The sequence below is a fragment of the Ostrinia furnacalis genome, unplaced genomic scaffold, assembly GCF_004193835.3.
Source record: "Ostrinia furnacalis isolate ACB-3 unplaced genomic scaffold, ASM419383v2 OfSCF3968, whole genome shotgun sequence".
Taxonomy (NCBI): domain Eukaryota; kingdom Metazoa; phylum Arthropoda; class Insecta; order Lepidoptera; family Crambidae; genus Ostrinia; species Ostrinia furnacalis.
In genome coordinates, this window is record NW_021134207.1 from 359961 (window position 1) to 381295 (window position 21335).

Sequence of the window (21335 nt, forward strand, 5' to 3'; positions counted from 1 at the left end):
TATTAAAACACGAAATATAGTTTTTAAATCACTAACAGATACAAGCAATCTCATACCCAATTTCACCCCCTTTATTACATTTACCCTCTCCTCAAAGTCCTGTTTGAAAGTAAAAATAAATAAAAATTGGTTCGGGCTTTAATTAGGTATAGTAACAGGAAGTTTCAGCATTAATAGTTAAGTCACATTAGTAAAGTATTATAGTAGAATTAAAGTAAAATGTTGAATATTATTTTTGTTTAAAATAACGTCACCAAGTAGGTAGATAGTCATTACTCATCCAAGAGCAAAGATCACATAAATAGAAACGATAAATGAATAATTATGAGACAATACCGGCGATTACAAATTCGTCGCTCGAACCATGTTCAATTTATTACTTGCATTCAAATTTATGAGCGGGTAAGCTTCGCATTACCGTCACGTTCGTATAGTATATTCTGGTCTCTGATAAGTGGCAATGGTCAAGACTGTAGTGGGACTTGATATAGAGTGGATAAGGCTAGGTCACACGGCAGAATATCTACATACTCGTACAGCAAAAGCCATTCTAAGTCTATATTGAAACTGCTTGGAAACTATTATTTACATACGGCGCTACGAAATTCTTTCCTAAGTAAAATAATTTTCCTTTTGTAATTACCTACCTAATTGTGACAATTAGTTCTTGCTCGTCTTCTAAATCTATTACGCAAAGGTATATGTTACATGTAATTAACGAACATTTTCTCTACAATATTGTTATCGGATTAATTTAATCTTATGTTTGAACTCCCCACACGCTACGTCACTTCATCAGGGTTATCCAATCTTAAGCAAATTAGGCCGACAGGCGCTCTGCAAAATGTTGGTCAATTCCCAGAAACGTTAAGTAAGGAGATGAGGATAGGCATTCGTGATTTATAGGTTATCGGGTTCATCTAAAATTAGTTGGCTGATATGGTCCAAAATAACTTATGTCGTGAGTTCTAGGCCCATATCAAGCTCTTTGTTTCGGCAGATCGCATTATCTCGCGAGCTTGTCAGTCACACTCGAGCCGGCCTCGACGTCCATCTGGAGCGGTCAGGGAATTGTACTCCATAATACAATAGCACATCCGTTGTAATAAGGCCCAGTTCTCCAAGTAATCGTTTGGCTGAGCTTTATAATTTAGAAACGGATTTTCGGTACATACCTCCGGGAATTGACATTTTGATTCCGTAGACCACAATCTCATATCCTAATATCCCTTTAGATTTGAAGATAACATTGTTAATATCACATACTCTTTATTCTCCCCGCGGCGACTCGTGGTCTCGATGGTTCCTTTAATTCTAATTACGATTCGTTCGACTCTAATCTTCTGTAAGTTGGACAGCCCAAGCACCGCCACCGTTGTTCATAACAAAAGCTCCAGTAACAATAAATGCTTCAAGTTACTACCTAGTGGATTAATCCGCTTGTCCCATACGACATACCAATTTATGCATGAAGTTTGAACATAAATCCATCACGAACTCGCTCTAGTTATCTTACAATAGAAATTATTGCTGGCAGGAACGAACGGGGTACACGCAAATAGTATAATTTTACGTGACGATTAAATTGGGACACGCTTTGTTCCTACGGGAACGCTCTTTATCTTGCACGGCTGTCGCCCGCATTCGACTATCCCGTACATACAGTAAAGCAACGCTTGCCGCTTCGATCAAACTCGATGCCATAAAATAGAGGTTTTATTAAAGTTTTTCACAATTTTCTGCTACAGAAAGATTCCATTTTGTTAGCTAAAATAAACCAAGAAAAGCTTCTAGCTTTGTATTGGAGAAAGGCGTAGTTATTTTGCTATTTCAATAACGCAATTCCTTAGTTCTAAAATTAGCAAATAAATCTTTCTAAAATAATAATAAACTGGTAACAGTCATTCATAGGATTATTGATGGTAGGAAATTTGATAATTCTATAGCATTCTGAAAGACACTAAAATAGAAAACCATTTACTTAAACGTATTCTCTGAATCTTGAGTGGCGTTATTCAAAGGGCCTAAGATCAAAGCTATTGAAGCGAATAAATAAAAAGGAGATTGGTACCTATTTCTTTGTGTTTGTAAAGGGGCTACTTTCCATTTGACTTACGATTTATTTTCCGAATCCAATTCGTTATGCAAACATAAGTTCTGAATTCCTATAAATTTTTAAACCGAGGTGGAAAGTGAATAGAGCAGAAAGGTTGGGATAAAAGGATTAATCTATCGTTGTAAAAGGCGTTTGGCCTGAAAGCTGATACTTGTGTCGGAATGGGGTCAACTGTCTATCCAGTGAGCCCTATGATTAAGTCATCAGTGGCAAATCATCCGCATAATGCCTCTCGCTCCGGTAATGCACGTTCTGACGCTTTCTGTCGGGCAAGCCAAGCACTCCGCTACTCCGCAAACCCCGTAAACTGCCACACTTTGCATATTTGACGGTTACAGGTGTTCTCAGCCTCGTTGGTAACTTTGTGTAGGTAAATCGATTAGGTAATGTTTGCGTATGGTATTTCGTGTTCTTCTCTTGCCAAAATTGCCTTATCTTTAGAATTCCCACATGAATGAAGACAAAATAGCAATAGCAAATAACATCCATTATTCTTTTTTCTTAATATTGTCTTGTAAATGCTTGTAGTGCCTGTACATGACATGAACACAAACATACCTAATATCCTGCTATTTCATAGGATTAATTTGATAAATAGAACTGATAATATTTAAAACAATGACAACATGAAGTCATGTGCACCTAATGATACAGTATACCATCATAAGCTTTATGTTCGCGTCCCGTGGGCCTTTATTCTAGGGAGGTCACGTGTTATCTAAAACAGCTGTCGAGCGCACACGGCCTACAATGGACTCGTTTGTGCCCGTGTATTTATATTGTTTGTAATTTAAAATATCGGCTGTGTAGGCACGGCAGGCGGTTTATTTTCCACCTCAATTGTGGAGTTATCCGAGGTGTATTGTTGCGTTGATTAGATCAGGGGAGCTTTGTTCCGCGGAGAATGGCCGGCTTCACGCCTGCTATCGTCTGTCCGCCGCACGCGACCCTGTTCACGAGTTTGCGGGTACGTAGATACCTGTTTCAGCTCTCCCTCTGACCGCAGCATACGTTAATGTCTGCAAACAACAAGATAACCAACGCGAATAATCCCAGCTGCATTCGCCAGGTGTTTGTCAAAGATTAAAATCGGATGCAGCTTCGTGCGTCCTGAAAGTGGCGTTTGCACAATGCGGTTCACTTTTTACGTTTACAGATTTTAAATTGTTTTTCTAAAAGTAATAGGTACGTCTGTTTTTCTTTTCCTTTTAATATTAATGGCGTCATCATCCCCCTTTGACTTAATATCACATCACAATAATTTGATAATTTAAGATACTGCCAATCAGAAAGCCATGTCCATAGAGTTACATTATGTTTATGTAACATAGATTAATCGTGTATCTTGCTATTGTATTCTTGGCGTGGGATGACCGACTATTAGTTTCAGCTTTGTCATTATCCGATATCCCAAGGGTTATTCTATATTCATATATCATTTTCCGGGAATATCCAATCAACCATCAATGATCTGAGGTAAATTGGCCTTAGGTAATTTAGGTATACATGATCCCTATGTTGAACGATCTTTTTATATTTTTTCGTGGTTTAAGATTAGGTTCAGCTGTGATTACTACTTATTCGACATGTCAGCTAGATCTGCTCCATTCCTACTCGTGCGTATCCGAGATTGAGAAAAAACACGGAATGAATCGAATATATCACGATCATTTTGCAGATAATCTTCAGATTTTCTCGTTCCATCATAAAAAGAAAAGATTTTACACCATAATAGGAGGCATTGTCGTAGATAGTTTTGCTGTCGTGTTTTTCGATAAGACTTATTTTAGGCAAGCACTCGAAGATACTCGAGGAAAAAAGCCCCGAAAATTGAGGGTAAGTCTGAAAAGGCGCTAACAATACGCTAATGGCTTATGTTTGCGATGACTGTCCCTCTCAGCCAACAGGCTCTATTATCACGGCCTGCCCCTGTGCGCTGAATTGGCTAAATGTTTTGTGCCTCTGAAAAGATTCAAGATGACGGTGAAATTGTTGAGAAAATTGATCACTTCCACTTGAACAACTTGGGCTTGTTATTATAAAAGGATTTCTCGGTTTTGTTTATTTGGCGAAGCCAAATCTTTACCTTTGTTATCGTAAGAGCTCTACAATAGCCCCTAATGCTGGAGGAAACACGTTTCAGTAACGCAGTGTACTCTTCATATTCTTTTACTATAGTCAGAGTTACGTTTCCACGTAACTCTGACTTTGCTGGTTTCCACCATAATTTACGTTAAAAATTACGCATTTGTTTCACACATTACTCAAGCAAGGCTATTATTATTACCTTAGTTACATTGGTTCACAAATAATAAATCAGTAATAAATTAGTTTACTAAGATAAAGTGAAGTAAATTTAAACTCGGTACGTTGGTATTGTGTCCTTTTTGTCGAATAAAGATTCCATTCTAAGTCAATAGCTTTGGGAATAATTAATTCTTATAAACTTCCTTTTGAGTTATCGCCGTTCTTGTCCCCTGACATTGCGAGAAAGTTTAAAAGTTCTACCATTTTTATAACTTTTAAAAAATTATAACTTTAAGGAACCTCTTCAGCAGATAATTTGTGGAAAATTTGCCGAAAACTCCTGAAAGATAAAACGATTTACCTTTTCACGAAAAATGCTTTGTCAATAAGAGAACCTACCTGACCTGCCTATATGTCTATCCATGGTGGCAAACTGACTCTCGATAACATTAATTGTGAATTGAAACCCGTTCTCCTCAGAACTTCATAAAAAACAAATGTGCGTGTACACCCGAATATGAACCGCTTCCACAGTGAATCGACGTCACAATTTTTGGAATGTTTGATGGATTACGCGTGGATTTCGCAGTTACGATGTTAGCGATGTGTGTGCACTGCACACCGCGGGGTGTCGATCAATCACCGCGCGGATGGACGCGCGACAGGCCATTAGCCAGCCGCGTCGTCGCCTGGACTTGGTGCCAGATGCTCCGAACCTCCCTATAATATATACCCACTGGACCCCCTGAGCCCCGAAGCCTCCCGGATGCCCGTGCCCTGTCACTCGACCAGCCAGCTAATCGGCCGTATGATTCATATCCGTCACACCATTTGATGTTATTTTATTGTTCGTTATAACACTTGGGCAACAGTCTATTGTAAATAATTCCGTATGAAATTTTTTTTGACCAAACTTAATCTAATTGAAAATAAATAAATAATGGACCGTAGGTAAGTAATCTCGTATACCAAGTTCAGGCCAAGCGGTCGTTAATATAAGACGTGTAGGTGGTAATTTATGCAAATTCTAACGTCTTAAATCTGATTGAAATTCAATTTTACCCCTCATTGCCACAGAAATTGCTTTTCGTCGAAAGCTTCATAGACAGACTTTATAATAAAGTCTGATGCACTGATGGTTATCGGAATAATAGATAGTAATCATTACTGTAACCCAGTTCTAGCGAAATACGAAGTATTGCAATAGAAGCACTTCGACTGCGGAAAGCTGCGATTGTATGCGACACATGTCATCTTTTAACCATGTGCCAGACAGCTAGACAGCATGTGGAATGAACTGCAGTCCTTATCGTAGCAACGACTTGTGCAACGACGGAGACAGCGTTCAACGTCTTTCTTGCTAAGATTTTGAAGAGACATTATGATGTAACTGCGGCAAATTGAAAACGGACTTGTGGAACTTGATTTATCACATCTTTCTTCTGCAATAGTGTGATAGGAAATGTTTGTGTTAGTTAATGTTTCTTATTGCAAATGACAGTAATTGCTATGCAATTTTCATTTTACTATTTTCGCCAGGTTGCATGAAGCTTCATTTCTGTTTAAAAACAAATCACGAATTTATAACAAGAAGCTTGATGCACTAAATTTGGTGTGAACCACAGAATAAGTGAATCTGAAAGTTACAAATAACTAGCTGAGAATTGTTCAAATCTTAAGTGACTGTGATTCTTTTTAACGACTTCAACTATCTCTTGAAATTTATCGAGTTCGTAACACTTTTTTATGTCATGAAACTTTTCTCTTAGATACCGTGGCCGTGGTGGATAATTCTTATTTAACTTGTTCAAATATGTAGTAGGAACTGTGGTAGGAATCAGGAAAATGAAATGATAATGCCAAATATCATACTCATCAAATTGATTGCTCTTTAAGGAATTGCTTTCAGATTTATTGTCATCCAATCCGAAAAATTAGGCCAATTTCTTCTCGGCTCTACGGACGGCAATGACACGGCATTAATTTCATGACTTGGCCTATTTGAGCGAGTTATAATGTGTTTGTATCTCCCAAAAACTTTGCCTAGTCACGATATAGTACCTTTTTTTACATTTACTTAATTGTTACAAATACGTGAAAGTGACCTTCTGTCTAGATTCTGCCGAATCTGAAGATTTTGTTACTCCTTTCCTGCATTAATATTTTAGAGCTATGAGAGTATAAATAAGTATCGCCTTCATAAAAAAGTCATCAACATACACATGTGAACTACATGTTAACTAACGCCCGAGTTGTCAATGTGTATTCGCAGATGTATATGCGCGCCACGTATCCTGGGCACGTGGTTTCCGCACAATAATAGACTACGTCCATTAATTAGACCAACATGTTTCATCGTAATGGACATCGGTGACGCCGGGCGCGGGCCGTTATAATGTGTAATTGATGATCGTACCCAGGGCTTTTTGCTTTGCCTAAATATTGCTACTAACTTGCCTAAAGTATCTTTTTGCTGCACATTTTCGTGCAAACGCTCGTTAATTAGCTCCGTTCCTATAAAATGGGCAAAATGTTTCAATTTATTTCGGCGTTAATGTATTCGCGCTTTTTATCGCTACAAATTAACAGCAAATGCGATTCCGATAGCAACTGTGCATACGTATACAACGTGTCCCAAAATTCAAGGATAAGCCGGCGCCGTAGGATATACATAGTCATGACTACTTTAGGAAAAATAAGGAAAAAAATCTATCTCAATTATTTTTTAATTTACACAATAAATTACGAAATTCTTCGAAAATTGACACCCCTTATGATATTTTACATTACCACGACCACCATTTTTCAAATATTTCTGGTTTTTTGTTTGTATCGGCAACTTAAGTAGTGTTGCTATCCACCCCAACTCTTAAAACCCCCAGAATCCTTGCAGTTTTTACATAAAAGTTCATCAAAATATGTTATTTCGTTAAAATTTTGAACGATTTTTACTTTCACTCCACTTTGACTCATCGTTTTGTGAAAAATAAGTATGAACACTACTACGGCAAGTTTTTTATAAAGTTGACGCAACTATCCAAGATTCCAAAATGGTATAATACTCTAAGAAACCTAGTCGCAAAAAAGATATGCGTACCATTTTTACAAGCACTTCGCTTGTTAGTCAGTATGGGATAAATCTTGCAACTGAATTTAAAACCAGTTCTCCTTAACCAATTGAGCTGAAATTTGGTATACTTGTGTAAGTACGATGACAATGCAATATTATAGTACCATTGAGCTGGATGGAGTCTGGAGGTGGCCATAGGTTCTCCTAATGAAACGGCGGAACTGCATCTAGTTTGGGTTCGTTGGATTTGTCTTTTCGAGCACTTTAGTGCTAGATGATGTCCAGGGTCCTGATGATGAAGTCAATTATAATTTTCAAACGAAATCGAGCTTGTTTTTAAAAAAGTTTTTTTTATTACAACTTTATTTTAAACTTTTTAGTTGTTTTTCAATCTCATGGCCCAAGTGCTCGGGAAGACAAATCCAACGAATCCAAACTCGATAAGCTTCCGCCGTTTCGTTTAGGAGTTTCTATGGCCAGCTCCTGCCACCTCTTGACTTCATCATCAGGATCCTGGACATCATCTAGCATTAAAGTGCTCGAAAAGACAAGTCCAACGAACCCAAACTAGATGCAGTTCCGCCGTTTCGTTAAGAGTTCCTTTGGCCACCTCCAGACTCCATCCAGCTCAATGGTACCATAATATTGCATTGTCATCGTACTTACACAAGTATACCAAATTTCAGCTCAATTGGTTAAGGAGAACTGGTTTTAAATTCAGTTGCAAGATTTATCCCATACTAACTAACAAGCGAAGTGCTTGTAAAAATGGTACGCATATCTTTTTTGCGACTAGGTTTCTTAGAGTATTATACCATTTTGGAATCTTGGATAGTTGCGTCAACTTTATAAAAAACTTGCCGCAGTAGTGTTCATACTTTTTTTTTACAAAACTATGAGTCAAAGTGGAGTGAAAGTAAAAATCGTTCAAAATTTTAAGGAAATAACATATTTTGATTAACTTTTGTGTAAAAACTGCAAGGATTCTGGGGGTTTTAAGAGTTGGGGTGAACAGCAGCACTACTTAAGTTGCCGATATAAACAGAAAAACAGGAATATTTGAAAAATTGTGGTCTTGGTAATGTAAAATATCATAAGGGGTGTCAATTTTCGTCGAATTTCATAATTTATTGTGTAAGTTAAAAACTAATTGAGAAAGATTTTTTTCCTTATTTTTCCTAAAGTAGTCATGACTATGTCTATCCTGTGGCGTCGGCTTATCCTTGAATTTTGGGACACGTTGTATATGTGTTACATTTTGCATGTTATTGAAAACCATGTTGGTAGTACTTTAACTTAAAGCCAGTCATCAATATACGGAAGACTAAAGTTTACTTTAGAGACTTCAGAATAATACATACATAACGTTACACAAACTAACCGGTACGTCCCCTACGGCGCTGCTCAATAAGATAGGTAAATTTATTCCCTTTATTCTGATGTAGCTTCTTAACCAATTTTGTGAGAAAAAGGTGTCATCATTGAAAGAAAACATGTTAATGAAAACACGTTTCTATTGTCGGTCTTTTACGTCGGATGTGTGGTGTACGTAGTATAACCTCGCCAGGGTTATAAAGCACAGATAACGAAATAAAGTGTCATCCTTCCTCGTCTGCAAGTAGCTTACTCGTTCCGCGTCGGATGGAGCTATTCACCTTTCACATGTAGGCCATTAGTAGAAAGATAGGCCCGATATTGTAGCGCGTGCCCCCTCCCGCCATGCCCCTTCTGAGATAAGCCGGGAGCGTTAAATATGTGCCTCCCATGGCTTGCTGTCGACGATACCGCCCACTAAACATGAATAAACGGCATCTAAAGCTTACAATATCATCGGTTTTTCTAATCGATAAAGTTGCATTGAGGTTAATCTATTGCTAAAGTAATATTTACTTTGTTTGTTTCAGGTATGAACTCATGAAAATCTTCACTTCTCACAATGACAGTAAGCAAAATAATTTTATTACATTTATTTTTTACACTTATTACACAAATAAAGATGCAGTGTTAATTGTGCGGTGCCCATAGACAGTGGTCAAATTCCGCTGCTCCTTTAGCCACTTTCGCGGCACTAAACGTCGAATTCGTTGGAATTGAGACGGCAAGACAAATGGCTCAGTGAAGACGAATATCTTCGAATCAAATGCCTCTCCATCGAATACTCGCCGACTTAGCTTCGGCTGTCGGCACTTTACGATCTCCGACCACTATAGGTACTTCACAGAAATTCCTCATGTCTGTCTTAATTCGATCCTCTTCCTACTAGCTTTTAAGTTGTCCATATCCATTTAATATTGATTCTAACTGTTCCCGTAATTTGTATCTGTACTTTATGTAACTTGAAGGTTTTGTTAACATCGACCGTTTATTTGTTTTCTTTCTGTGTCTACCATGATGTCAATCTTCTTAATTGTAATTTGGAAGGTCGTATAAATAATACAATCTATATACGACTGTGAACTGAAGGACGTTTTTGTCGAATTGGATACATAATCTTATTTACTTTCATATTTACGAAGGCTTCAATAAATATCAATGTTCCGTAGCTGCCATTATTCTCGAAGCGATTAAGGGTAACATTTAAATGGAGGTCTCTGTTGATATTTTATTACACCGAGATGAAAATTTCAGTCAAATAAATATTTGTACTTACTCCTTCAAGCCTTGGATTTCATTTTCGCTGTCAAGGGATTTTGCTACAATAGGTAGGTACCTACTGTGATATTATTCTCGGAAAAGAAAATACATATGGATTTCATTGTCACTCTTATTGATGTAGTATTTTCAAATGTATTGCTATTTATTTACTTGACAATATTTGGTATCCACGTGGTCTGTTTATTAAAGTTATATCTTTGTGTGTTCAGGAAAGTATCGATTATTGATCTTCAGTCGTGAATGTCTTGGAATAAGGTTTTATTAACATGTCTATTTGTGTAATATGAACGCATATGGAACACAATGGGGAGTGGTTAGGAGCGGGCGAGGACAGTGCGGCAGCACGACGTAGGTATTGTTAGCGCGAGGATGTCAGAACACCTTTGTTCTGCAGGGCACGGGCGGCGGGCGTTACTTTATCTTATTACACGTGTCGGTGCCGGTCTAACGAAGCTGCCCGCCGCAATTGTCCCACCTTCTGAATTAATGTGTCGCCTTATAATAGTCTCCGGCCTCGCCTCCCACCATTGTTTATGTAACTATTACTACTCTCTGCACCGAATATAATCTCGTCGAATTAAATTTATGCCTGACAAACCCGCGGTAATTTCTGCTGTATACCGACTTAATTAACCGAAATTCACCCTCTCTAGTGCGTTAATAACTTCCTCGCTAACATTTCACACGTTTCGTGCATAGGCACTTGAGCCATGATGCTAGGCTAATATTTTACAACTACAACGTTCCGGATATTGGGAAGCATGGCGCGCGAAAATTGTAAGTAAGGGCGATGTGTTAATTGAACACATAAAACACAGTCGCGTCTTGGAATATTCAGTATCCCGAGCCAAATCTCGGAGGGAAGGGAAGCGAGCGCTATAATTGTCTGCCGTGTACTATTTATCACGGGCAAAGGTAACTAGATAACTTATTAGGATTACACGCGCGTTACAAAGAATATTTCTCTTATTTAGGGGAATGTAACAGCAGCTACCGAACGATCTCGGCCTTTTAGGAGCATATTTATTACGTTACCTACTTTTTTACGACCCCGCTTGATTTATAGAGTTCAAAAAGTTTTTATTTAACCGTTGTTATTTTGTAAAGTTCGATCCCTTACGGGAACGACTACATCTAAGTTTTATTTGAGTTGTGTGTGACGTTCGCATCGGGGAATACTGGCACGACATCTTTGTCAACTTCGGATATCTGATCGGATTTTGGTAATCTATAGATATGTGTTCGGAACTTTATTAATAGTCGATACACTAAGGCATGTAATGGATATCGATATGTCGTTGTCAACCCACATATTGTGCTGGTATTGGTACGCAGCTACAAATAGCAGCAGCTGGTAAATTACCTTTCGTTAAGACCTGGATTGCCGGTTGGCAATGCAGCGCGTCGGTTTGCGCGTTAATGAGTCCATGCCATATGTGCGCTACAAACGCTACAACGCTGAACATATTGTTTCAAACAGATAATAACCGCCTTACATATTGTTATTTTGGTCTAATAAACGCCGCGTGGCGCGATGTTCTAGAATTAACGATTTTAATGATTTTGTTCTCTAATTTCAGCTTATCTTTTTGAACAATGAGGCTGATTATGAAGTTAAAGGAGAGTAATCTTACTCGGGGGTAAATTGCTTTGTTCTCATGCGTGAGTTATATGTATAATTTTGGTACAAAAATAGAAAATAATGTGTGTCAGCTTTTCTAGAGGGTGTAGGTTTAACATGCGGGGTGTAATAGGGCTCTGAGGGAAGCTATTAGACTGGCCACGGGTTACTTACTTTAGGTTTACTGCGCCATCAAATATTCCCATTTCGTATATTACACAAAATGTCCTCCTTACTTTGCTAAACAAAGTATAAGACTCACTCCTTTGCACAGGAGCCAGGAGCTGTCCTTCGTAATCTTACCTAAGACTACAAAGATTAAATAACTAATTGTTTTAATATTCACATAGAGACTCACTCAATGGTGGGAGACATCTTTGTTGCACCTGGACGCTTAATTAATCGTTTCGAGGATTTTACTTACTTCCTCCTAGAGATAATTTATTATTGCAGTTTCTCTTGTACTTTCGTCTGTAATTTAAGAGACTCACACCTGTCGACTGCAGCTTCCCTCCTTTCCGATCGAAATATTTAAAGTATCTTTAATTTATTTAAGTTTGTGCTATTTCGCGCAGTTTTAAAGGAGTTTATGCTTGTTAGGTATTTTCGCTTCATAAAATGAAAAGGAAGAATATGCACTATGCTACTAAAGAAGGTAGAAAAAAGAAGTAAGAAAGAAAGTCGTTAGTGTTTTTATTCTCATNGATTCTCATAGAGACAAATGTCATATAGTTCCAAGATATAAGTATACAAGATTTGGACAGATGAGTGCTTGTTTACGCGAAAGGGACTTTTTCCGTAAAAAAGTTAGTGCGCGAATTGTGAATACAACATCCGACGTGGTGTCTAGTGAACAGCAAGCAAGTGTGCAGCCCGGAAGCATTACCTCAATTCGATCGTGGCTAGATTAGACAGTGCAAGATAATATTTAAATGGAACCAAAACAGCAACCAATTGGTTAAACATAATCTAAGTGTCCTCAAAGATATTATACACACACTACCCTACCCGAGATAGATATCGCAGTATTTCAAAGTTTGTTACCATTACACAGCACCTACTCGTAATTACTCCCGAACTGCAGAGACGAATCCTCCCATCTTAATACGAAATAATTCCACCTCCAAAGCTTACCATGCAAATGGGGTCTTGTTCATATTTCTCAGCACTATTGTATCACTAATCTCTGGCGCACATCTCAACACTAATGCCACTGGATTTAGAAGGTTGACATCTATAGGTATACTAATATCATAAATATGAATGTAACTGTCTGTTCGTTACATTTCCACGATTAGGTAAACAGTTGGAGTAATTTTAATGAGTTTTGATGTAGATATAGTCTTGGAATTCTCCAAGGTCAAAACTTGTCTTTCGACAAGGCTTCCTTTTGTCACAAAAACTTGAAAAGGATGAAAGTTTCTCAAGTTTCCCATAAATTACTCAAGTGAGGAGGTATGAACATTTATACTTAATATTATGTTTGTTTAAAGAATGTAGTGTTTCATAATTTTTGGAAAAAATAATTCTCAAGGTAATACAATAGAGGATGATTCACAATGTTCACCTGAACTATACTTTGTAAAGTAATTGCTTTAGCATGGCTATGACGCTGCCTGGGAAAAACCCGTGTCCAGATCCAGATGTAATACCTATTACGAGGCTAGATCTGAGTAGATTAGCTGTCCCATTTTTCCAAAAATGAGAGTCACTCTCCACTAGAAAAGTAAAATCTTACGCAAAAATATCCGCCCTTGAAGCAAAAAAAATACTATGAGACTACTAAGGATAAGAATAAAAGCAACTGTTATTTTTTTATTAAAACCAATCCTGTAACTCCAACTATGGAGGCTTAGCGTAATTGTCTACAGTAGTGGAAATGTCCTCTTTGTTCCTTTTAGATGAAAGGCTATATTCAAATGAGAGATTGTGCATTTATTTTTACATTGTGGGCCGCGTAGTATTGTTGCATGGTTTGCTGTGATGATACTAAGTGGCGATAGTCTTAAGTTTTAAACCTCTTATTTTAAGCTCTCGTTCCGAAAACATTGCAACAACTTTGTTTGAGCTGGTGGGGGGATTAAAACGATTAAGCGTTTCTGTGGTCAAAGAATGTATGTAAAACGTTACATTTTTAAAGTCAGCAAAATTGCAAAGTCAAGTAGTAGCTTGAGAATTTTCTTTGCTATAATTTGTCCAATTAGTGATAACTGCAAATTGAACTGAACAATTATCTTACATCAAGCCTAATAATAAGCTTAGTTAGATTAAAATTGTATTTTAATCTGTATAATGTAGTTCCTGCAAAATAAATAATGCTAATTAGCCTGAATTTGTTGTTAAAGTTACCATTTTACGGTTACATCTCATCAAGTTTAAAAATGTTAATCAAAAATGAAAATATTTTTTGTTATGGCTGTGGAAATTTAAAATGAAATTCTTAGAACGGAAAGCTTCAAGAAAATTAATCTCGTGACCTGGAACAACAAATATTGTTGTTTGGTCGCCTTCTCCTTATAAATCCTGGGTCTTATGCACTGATGGCGAATATTAGAAAATGCAACAGTTTTTAAACCGAACAGTGAATCGACATTGCATTGCACAACCTTGCAATTGAATAAATAAACTTTTACTTACTATGATTGATTAGGTCACGTTACTTAGCGATATTACTAATTCTTATTATGTTATTTATTTATTACGTTTATATTCTTTGTATTATCTTTTCAGTATGCAAATCTTTACCTACTTTCGCCAAAATAGTTTTACATGACATTCAGTATTCACGCTAAAACGATTATTAAAAAGTATGTCTGTCTCTCTAACCTACTAGGTATGTTGTGAACTTTTTAATACATATTTTGTCATAGCAGGCAAGTCTACAATGGAATCTGTATTGTAGAAGTATTATTGTCTCTGTTCGTAATCCAATCTGCTCTCCACTCTGTGTTTGTATACCTTACCGTTTCATAATCCAAAAACCCAATTGTCTAATTCCAAATCCGTATCTAATTGGAATGTCTGCTAATTCTCCAGCGGCATTGTTGCACACAACTGCTCGCTCAATATTCAAGCCGTTGGCCCGTTTTGGTTCAATTAATTTATTTAATAAATTCGTTGAGAGTCGAGCGCGTCTGTCCCGGTTCATTCCGCCTTTATAAATTTATATCGTCAGACGTGCCCGGAATTTAATGCTCGGTGTGCCTCCAGGCCTGGCGCCGGTGACCCTGCAAATGTCAAATGCAGGTGAACCTTGCCTTTTTAAATTGAATGTGTGGACTTCGAATAACAACCTAACATCAGTCACAATGACGAATGCATCCATAGGACATGTCAATTTCATTAACCTGAAATATAACCAATTTTCATGACATAAGGTTGTTTTCAGGATCATTAGGTATGAAAAATACTTCCAGGCTTAAATAATTTAAATGGAGGAAGCAAAGCAAATAAAATTGATTGTGTATTTGACGCATTATTTATTTCAGTCCAATTTAATAATTTCAAACTCAGAAAAACAAAAAATACTAGGCCGGCCAATCAGTTCCATTACTAACTTCCCAGCTAACTCGTCGGGAGCAAATCTTAGATAGTTGTTGGCGTTTGTGGTTGACAGCAGTTATGACGGCTCCCATCGCTTTATTGTCTCGCACAGCATTGTCCCCCTCTGAGGCTCCCGCTTAGTTTTAATTAAGTCCCCTTTGACTGTTCATTTCCAATTGTGCTACAGCGGTAAATGCGTATTAACTCATTTTTTCCTCCCTGCATCTAGGTCTCGACCTGATAATGCGCAATTCATATTAACTCTGCATTTCCCTAGGGATCCGCTCCATCGCCATTTCTCCGTAAATAGATATTTCATCACGTCGCTTCCTTTTTAATTTCTTTAGCAATTATTGGTGGAGTATTTACTCTTGGACTTAATTCATCTTTCCTCTTTGCCTTCAGTAAAAAATGCAAACGTATTCCAGCAAAAGATTGGGAAAGAGCTGAATCGAGAAATATTACACTACTTGGAAATATTGGCGCGGAAGGTGGCAGAGACATTTAACTTGAGCTTTGAAGGAACCGAGATGTAATTAAAATAAATATTTGGCACGAAATCCGGGTCGCGGCGGTTAAGCAGAGACATTCCCACCCTTTGAACAAGTTCTTGTTTATGTTTGCTCATTAAACAAATAAAAGTGGAAATTTCGTCTTAATCTGTGGAAACTTTTATGTTACCGACTGTGCCGGCTTGAAATTATTGTGTTCAAATATTTGTCTGTTCTGAGAGCGTTTGCAATTTGATATTATTGTTTTATTTTACCTTTTGCAGTAACATCCATAAGTCGTCTTTTTACTTGACGTTTCTTGCCGCTGAAAAATAATTGGATATCTGATAATATCTGAATTGCGGAATCACTGGACTGGATAGAATATAATATAACCAGAAATATGGTCAGTGCATACTCTTGTTGTGATTTCTTTGACGTTACAAATAATTGCACCCAAACATCAGCAATAACATAATCACAACTAATTGACACCATGTCGCTTGCACGAGACGTTGTATTGGCAATTAAAGGACTGGTTCGAATTCATGGAGCGTATTCGCATAATTAACCGACAGTCACCGGCCTATTTGATTGCACATTAGCCAGCTAACTGGATGCCAAGTCACGAATAATGGCACAACACTCGTCTAATGGACTCGGTGGATGTAACATAGGTGGTAGACACGTCCTGTAAACAATGACGTGATTTCCTCTCGGAGATGTGTGGGAGGACCTTTGGATTGGGATATGTTGGTAACGGAAGTTAGAGCTTGATATTAATTTCAGCTAAAGAGTACATGTGGTCATGTTGCAGGAAATAATAGTATATTCGTAATATTATCAGTCATATATACAGTGTGAGTCACGTTAAAGTGTACATATGAAAATAGATGAAACTAGACCTATTTTTATCGACAAAAAAGAGGTCAAAAAATTTTTGAGATTTTTTTTTAATTTTTTATAGAATTTTTTTTCTTCCAATTACTTAATGTAAAGAAAACGTAATAACTTTTAAACTAAGCAGTATATCCTGATAAAATAAAAATAGTAATAATGCTAAATAACAGGCAATATTAAAAAAATACATAAAATACACAAAAAAAGGCCAACAAATAATAAAAAATTATACTCTTTGAAAAAAATCTGCTTAAAAATTCGTGTTTTTTTGGTTATTTGATAAATTTCTCCAAAAAATGCCCCTATAACCGGAGGTTTTTATTACTTTGTATTATTCTCTATCGTATTACCTTCGTAAAACCAAAAACCGCATGTCTCTATCCCTATCACAACGTTTGCAATGATCGTTTGAACTAAACCTCTCCGGGCGCGCCATTCAACGCTTCGTTAACAACGAAACTGAAAATGGCTCTAGATTTGTAATTTTGATAAAGACAAGTTAGATTTCAAATAAAAACAAAAGATTTCAAAGTAAAATAAGCATTTTAGTTACAATTAACATTGTCTCTACCTGTAGCGGAGAATAATGATGTGGCAGGCCTTTGTTCAAACGATCATAGCAAATGTTGTGATAGGGATAGAGACATGCGATTTTTGGTTTTACAAAGATAATACGATAGAAAATAATACAAAGTAATAAAAACCACCTGCTATAGGGGCATTTTTTTGAGAAATTTATCAAATAACCAAAAAAATACGAATTTTTAAGAAGATTGTTTTCAAAAAGTATCATTTTTTATTATTTGTTGGCATTTTCTGGGTATTTTATGTATTTTTTCAGTGTTGTCTGTTATTTAGCATTATTTCTGTTTTTATTTTATCAGGATATACCGCTTAGTTTAAAAGTTATTACGTTTTCTTTACAATAAGTAATTGGAAGAAAAAAAATTCTATAAAAAATAAAAAAAAATCTCAAAAAATTTTTGACCTCTTTTTTGTCGATAAAAATAGGTCTAGTTTCATCTATTTTCATATGTACACTTTAACGTGACTCACACTGTATTGTTCGTAATATAGTCGTTCTATTCATGAATAAATAAATAAATAAACAAAATAACCCATCCTCCACGTAAAGATGAAACTTTCGAGTTGAAAATGTAGATGACGGTTTATTACAGCCACTAAGGGAGTTTCAGGCTGATACATCGTATTATTTTGCGGAACACTAAAACCTGCGCAGTCATACAGGCGAGACGACCATTACCTCCCACTTTATGTGAAATGCTCGAGCGCCATTATCTTAGGCTCAGCTCTTTTGTATTTGCTGCGCTTTCCCTCTAAAGAGGCTTATACACGTTCATCTTGAAAGCTGATAAAATCAGGAGTTCATCGTTACACAAATAAAATTGATCTTCTGGAACCTATCAGAAAGAAGAACGGCCACGCCCCATACAAAAAAAACCCAGACCCGACAGAAACGAGACATACCTCAGTTTTTTTTTCATGTCTTAATTAGTTAAATTATATATTTTTTATATTCGAAATCTATGTATAACACCAAAATATTACCCTTTGTTTTTGTTCAGGCGGTATACAAAAACTAATACAAAATGCCTATTTATCACCAAAATTGGTAAATGTATGTACCTAAATGTCTATTACAGCTGCTATGGAATGTATCTAGGTGACCTGGAGATACAGCAGGATTATACAGGTTTAGACATAAGTGCCACTTGTGGTCTAAACTGAATAAATATTTTTGATTTTGATTTTTTGATTTTTTTATGTGCAATATTATCTAAAGATTTTTACATGACTTATCAACCTAAACATATTTTGAAAGTTATTCAATAAATATACCTCATACTGCGCGTGTGTGTTTAAGTATAAATTGTCTGAAATGGAATATGGTTTACTTATTTCTTGCCTGAACGTAGTCTCATTCAGTTTGACATAAAACATAAATACAGAAGTGTACACGCTACATCCTCCATCAAAACATGATTTCGTACGTCTCCTTGTATTACGTCAGCGCTTTTCTTCGGAATATGTTTATAAGCCAGGAAATGTATTTCCCGAGCTCTGAGCTGACATGTCTTCGTTGTAAAGTTGATAGGTCGTAAGCGAAAAGGCGGAATCGTAACAACGTTCGTATTATTTTGTACCCATTTTCATAATACAATAGTTGTCAACATTCATATGACGCGTTGTAGCTACTTACCTATTTGCGTTTTCATTTTGCGTCGTATATTACTGACTGGTGCATAAAGCGGCGCTAGGTAAAGAAGTTTAAAGTCGGTAGATATCTGCGACTGCGATTGTTTTTTCTTATTTTGATCGGTAGCGTTCTCAAAGGTCGTGCGCTGTCATTAATCGCTTTATGAGAGAGGAAGTGCAAAGTGGAGCGTACGAGCACGCTCAAGTCCCCACCCCGCGCCCTCAAACCAGAATTCATTATTGTCTTCAAAGAAACTGCTGACGGCACTCGGAGCCGGCCCGTGAGTGGGTTCAAACGTTATTGCGCTTTCGGCAACTTATCGATATTGAGGTTAGATGCTAATCCGTTATGCATTTTAATCGCCACGATTCACCTTTGTTTATGGATGTAGCTTATTGCAGATAACTTCGTGGTCTATACAAATCGGTTCAAGGCAAACACTAAAAAGTTATGATTTAGTTTTTGTTCTTGGAAAAATCGAAGAATCTTTTTCTAGTCACGATCTAAAAATAATTAAAATTCGTTGTAGCAACGATATTCGATCCTGTGTTGTGTGTCAGAAATGAGGTTTGAACACTCTAATTTCCTTGCAAACTTCAGTCAAAGTTTCTCATAATTTCTTAACTTCTTAATGAAAGCACAAAATGTTCTTTTGATTACTTGCCTCAATATTCGTAAACAAATGTTTCAGAAAAGTAAAATGCACATTGTTTCGTCGTTGCGAATAAATTATGGAATTGAATTTCAAACTTTTTATTTTTTTCGAGTTTTATGAAATTGGAATCGGTAGCAACGTTGTTTATCAGAAGTAGTATTTTGTGAGTTAAAACTTTTGTCCAATAATCCTAATGAAACCTATCCCATAAAACGCTGACATGCGAGCTAGCATCTTGCCAACTTTTGCCAGTTGTTTGACTTGAAACTTCCCCGCCTTTTAACTTTTGATGAGAGAGCGTTTGAAAACTTGACACTTCGCGGTTATTTTGTTCATTTTAGGAAGCTTTCTTCTATTGTAAGTATTGTAAATGAAAATATCCCCATTTTCAATTTTATATTTTAAGGGGACATCGACAATTTGAACTTAAATAACACTGCAGTCTTCATTTACTTTCTTTTAATCAACAAAGAGTGTAATATTATTAATAAAAGCATACATAAACAGTTAACAGCTTAGAGAAGGCTATATGAATATAGTAGACAGTGAAATAAGGCTAGATTATGCAAATTTTCCCATAAAATGTTTACATCTACCTATGTACATTCAAATTTATTTTTAATTTAAGCTCCATAATATTTGAAGTTGTAAAAGGAGGCTTGCCTGCGTCAAGATTTTAATTAAAATTCGTCCATCTTCTATACGTCTTATGAACGAGAGTAACAGTTGACGGGAACTCGAGATGATTTAGTGAAATTATGCTGAGAGCCAGCTGTCTCGACATCTTTAGTGGAAGTGAGGCAATACTCACGACTTCACGACTCGCAATTTTACAATGTCTACACGTACAGCTACAGGAATTAGCCTTGGTATGGCGTTAACTTGGCAATTTAGGGACTCGCTAAATCTTTGCAGCGGAGTTATTAAAATTCGCTTCTAGTACTCTTACACATCAAATCGCAATCGTGAAGGTCCGAAAAATAAATATACTTAATACCAAATATTACTCTGCGATCTAATCTAGCACCATTGACTTGGCCATCGCATGAAAACACGTGTAAATTAAATTATTTAGTGCGATGGCCAAGTCAATAATTTATGTAAAACGTTAAAGATTTCCTGGCCTGGACTTGGTATTACATGGATCTCACAACTTTTTACCGTAGAACAACTGAGTTGCGAGACTTGTTTTTTTTGACAAGTATTGTTTTTGATGGGATTCTTCTGTCTATTTTCACTTCCAAAAGCACTGGGGCGTGTCTTGTCCTCGCATGTAACGCAATCAAATCAGTGATAGAAAACAGTTTCTGACGTACGATTTTATTCGGGTTATTATTGCTAGAAAAATAATGTATTGCTCTGTTATTAGGTTACATGGTATGAAATCAGTTGCTAACTAGAATGATGATGTTTATTGCAAGGCATGCCATGATCATGAGTTGTTAGACCATTGGAGGCGTGATTGGGCAAAGGCATCTGTAGGACAATGCGGGGTGCGAGGGGCCGCTTGGCAGCGCCGGACACTTGAGGCGCTGGCGGCCGCCCAACCCGCTTTATCTTAATGCACTCGCTGTCTTCTCCCCTCACTACAACCATAACTCGCTTTTCCACTCCACAATTGTTTCAGCCATACGACGCGTCGTTAGCGTGAAATTTGATACGCCCGCTGCTCCCTGTTACAACCCGCTTCATACAACGCGCCACACTTTTAACTAAATAATGTACCTAATTTTCAGAAATCTCCCTACAGTTTTGCTTTTGCTAAACTTCTCGTAAAATTCCCGCCGGAACCGGGACACAGAGACGCATTGGCGAAAAG

General features: G+C 36.9%; 1 protein-coding gene across 2 annotated transcripts in view; it reads left to right on the plus strand.

Moving 5' to 3' along the window:
- The window catches only part of sfl (N-deacetylase and N-sulfotransferase sfl), a 106772-nt gene that overhangs the window by 2405 nt on the left and 83032 nt on the right, over window positions 1–21335 (plus strand). Inside the window, exon 2 of one of the 2 annotated variants that reach the window (XM_028312500.1) lies at window positions 9338–9375. The exons of the other annotated variant lie outside the window; for it this stretch is intronic. The gene's annotated coding sequence lies outside the window, so the exon portion shown is untranslated. The remainder of the gene's footprint in view (window positions 1–9337; window positions 9376–21335) is intronic. 2 annotated transcript variants of the gene reach the window in all.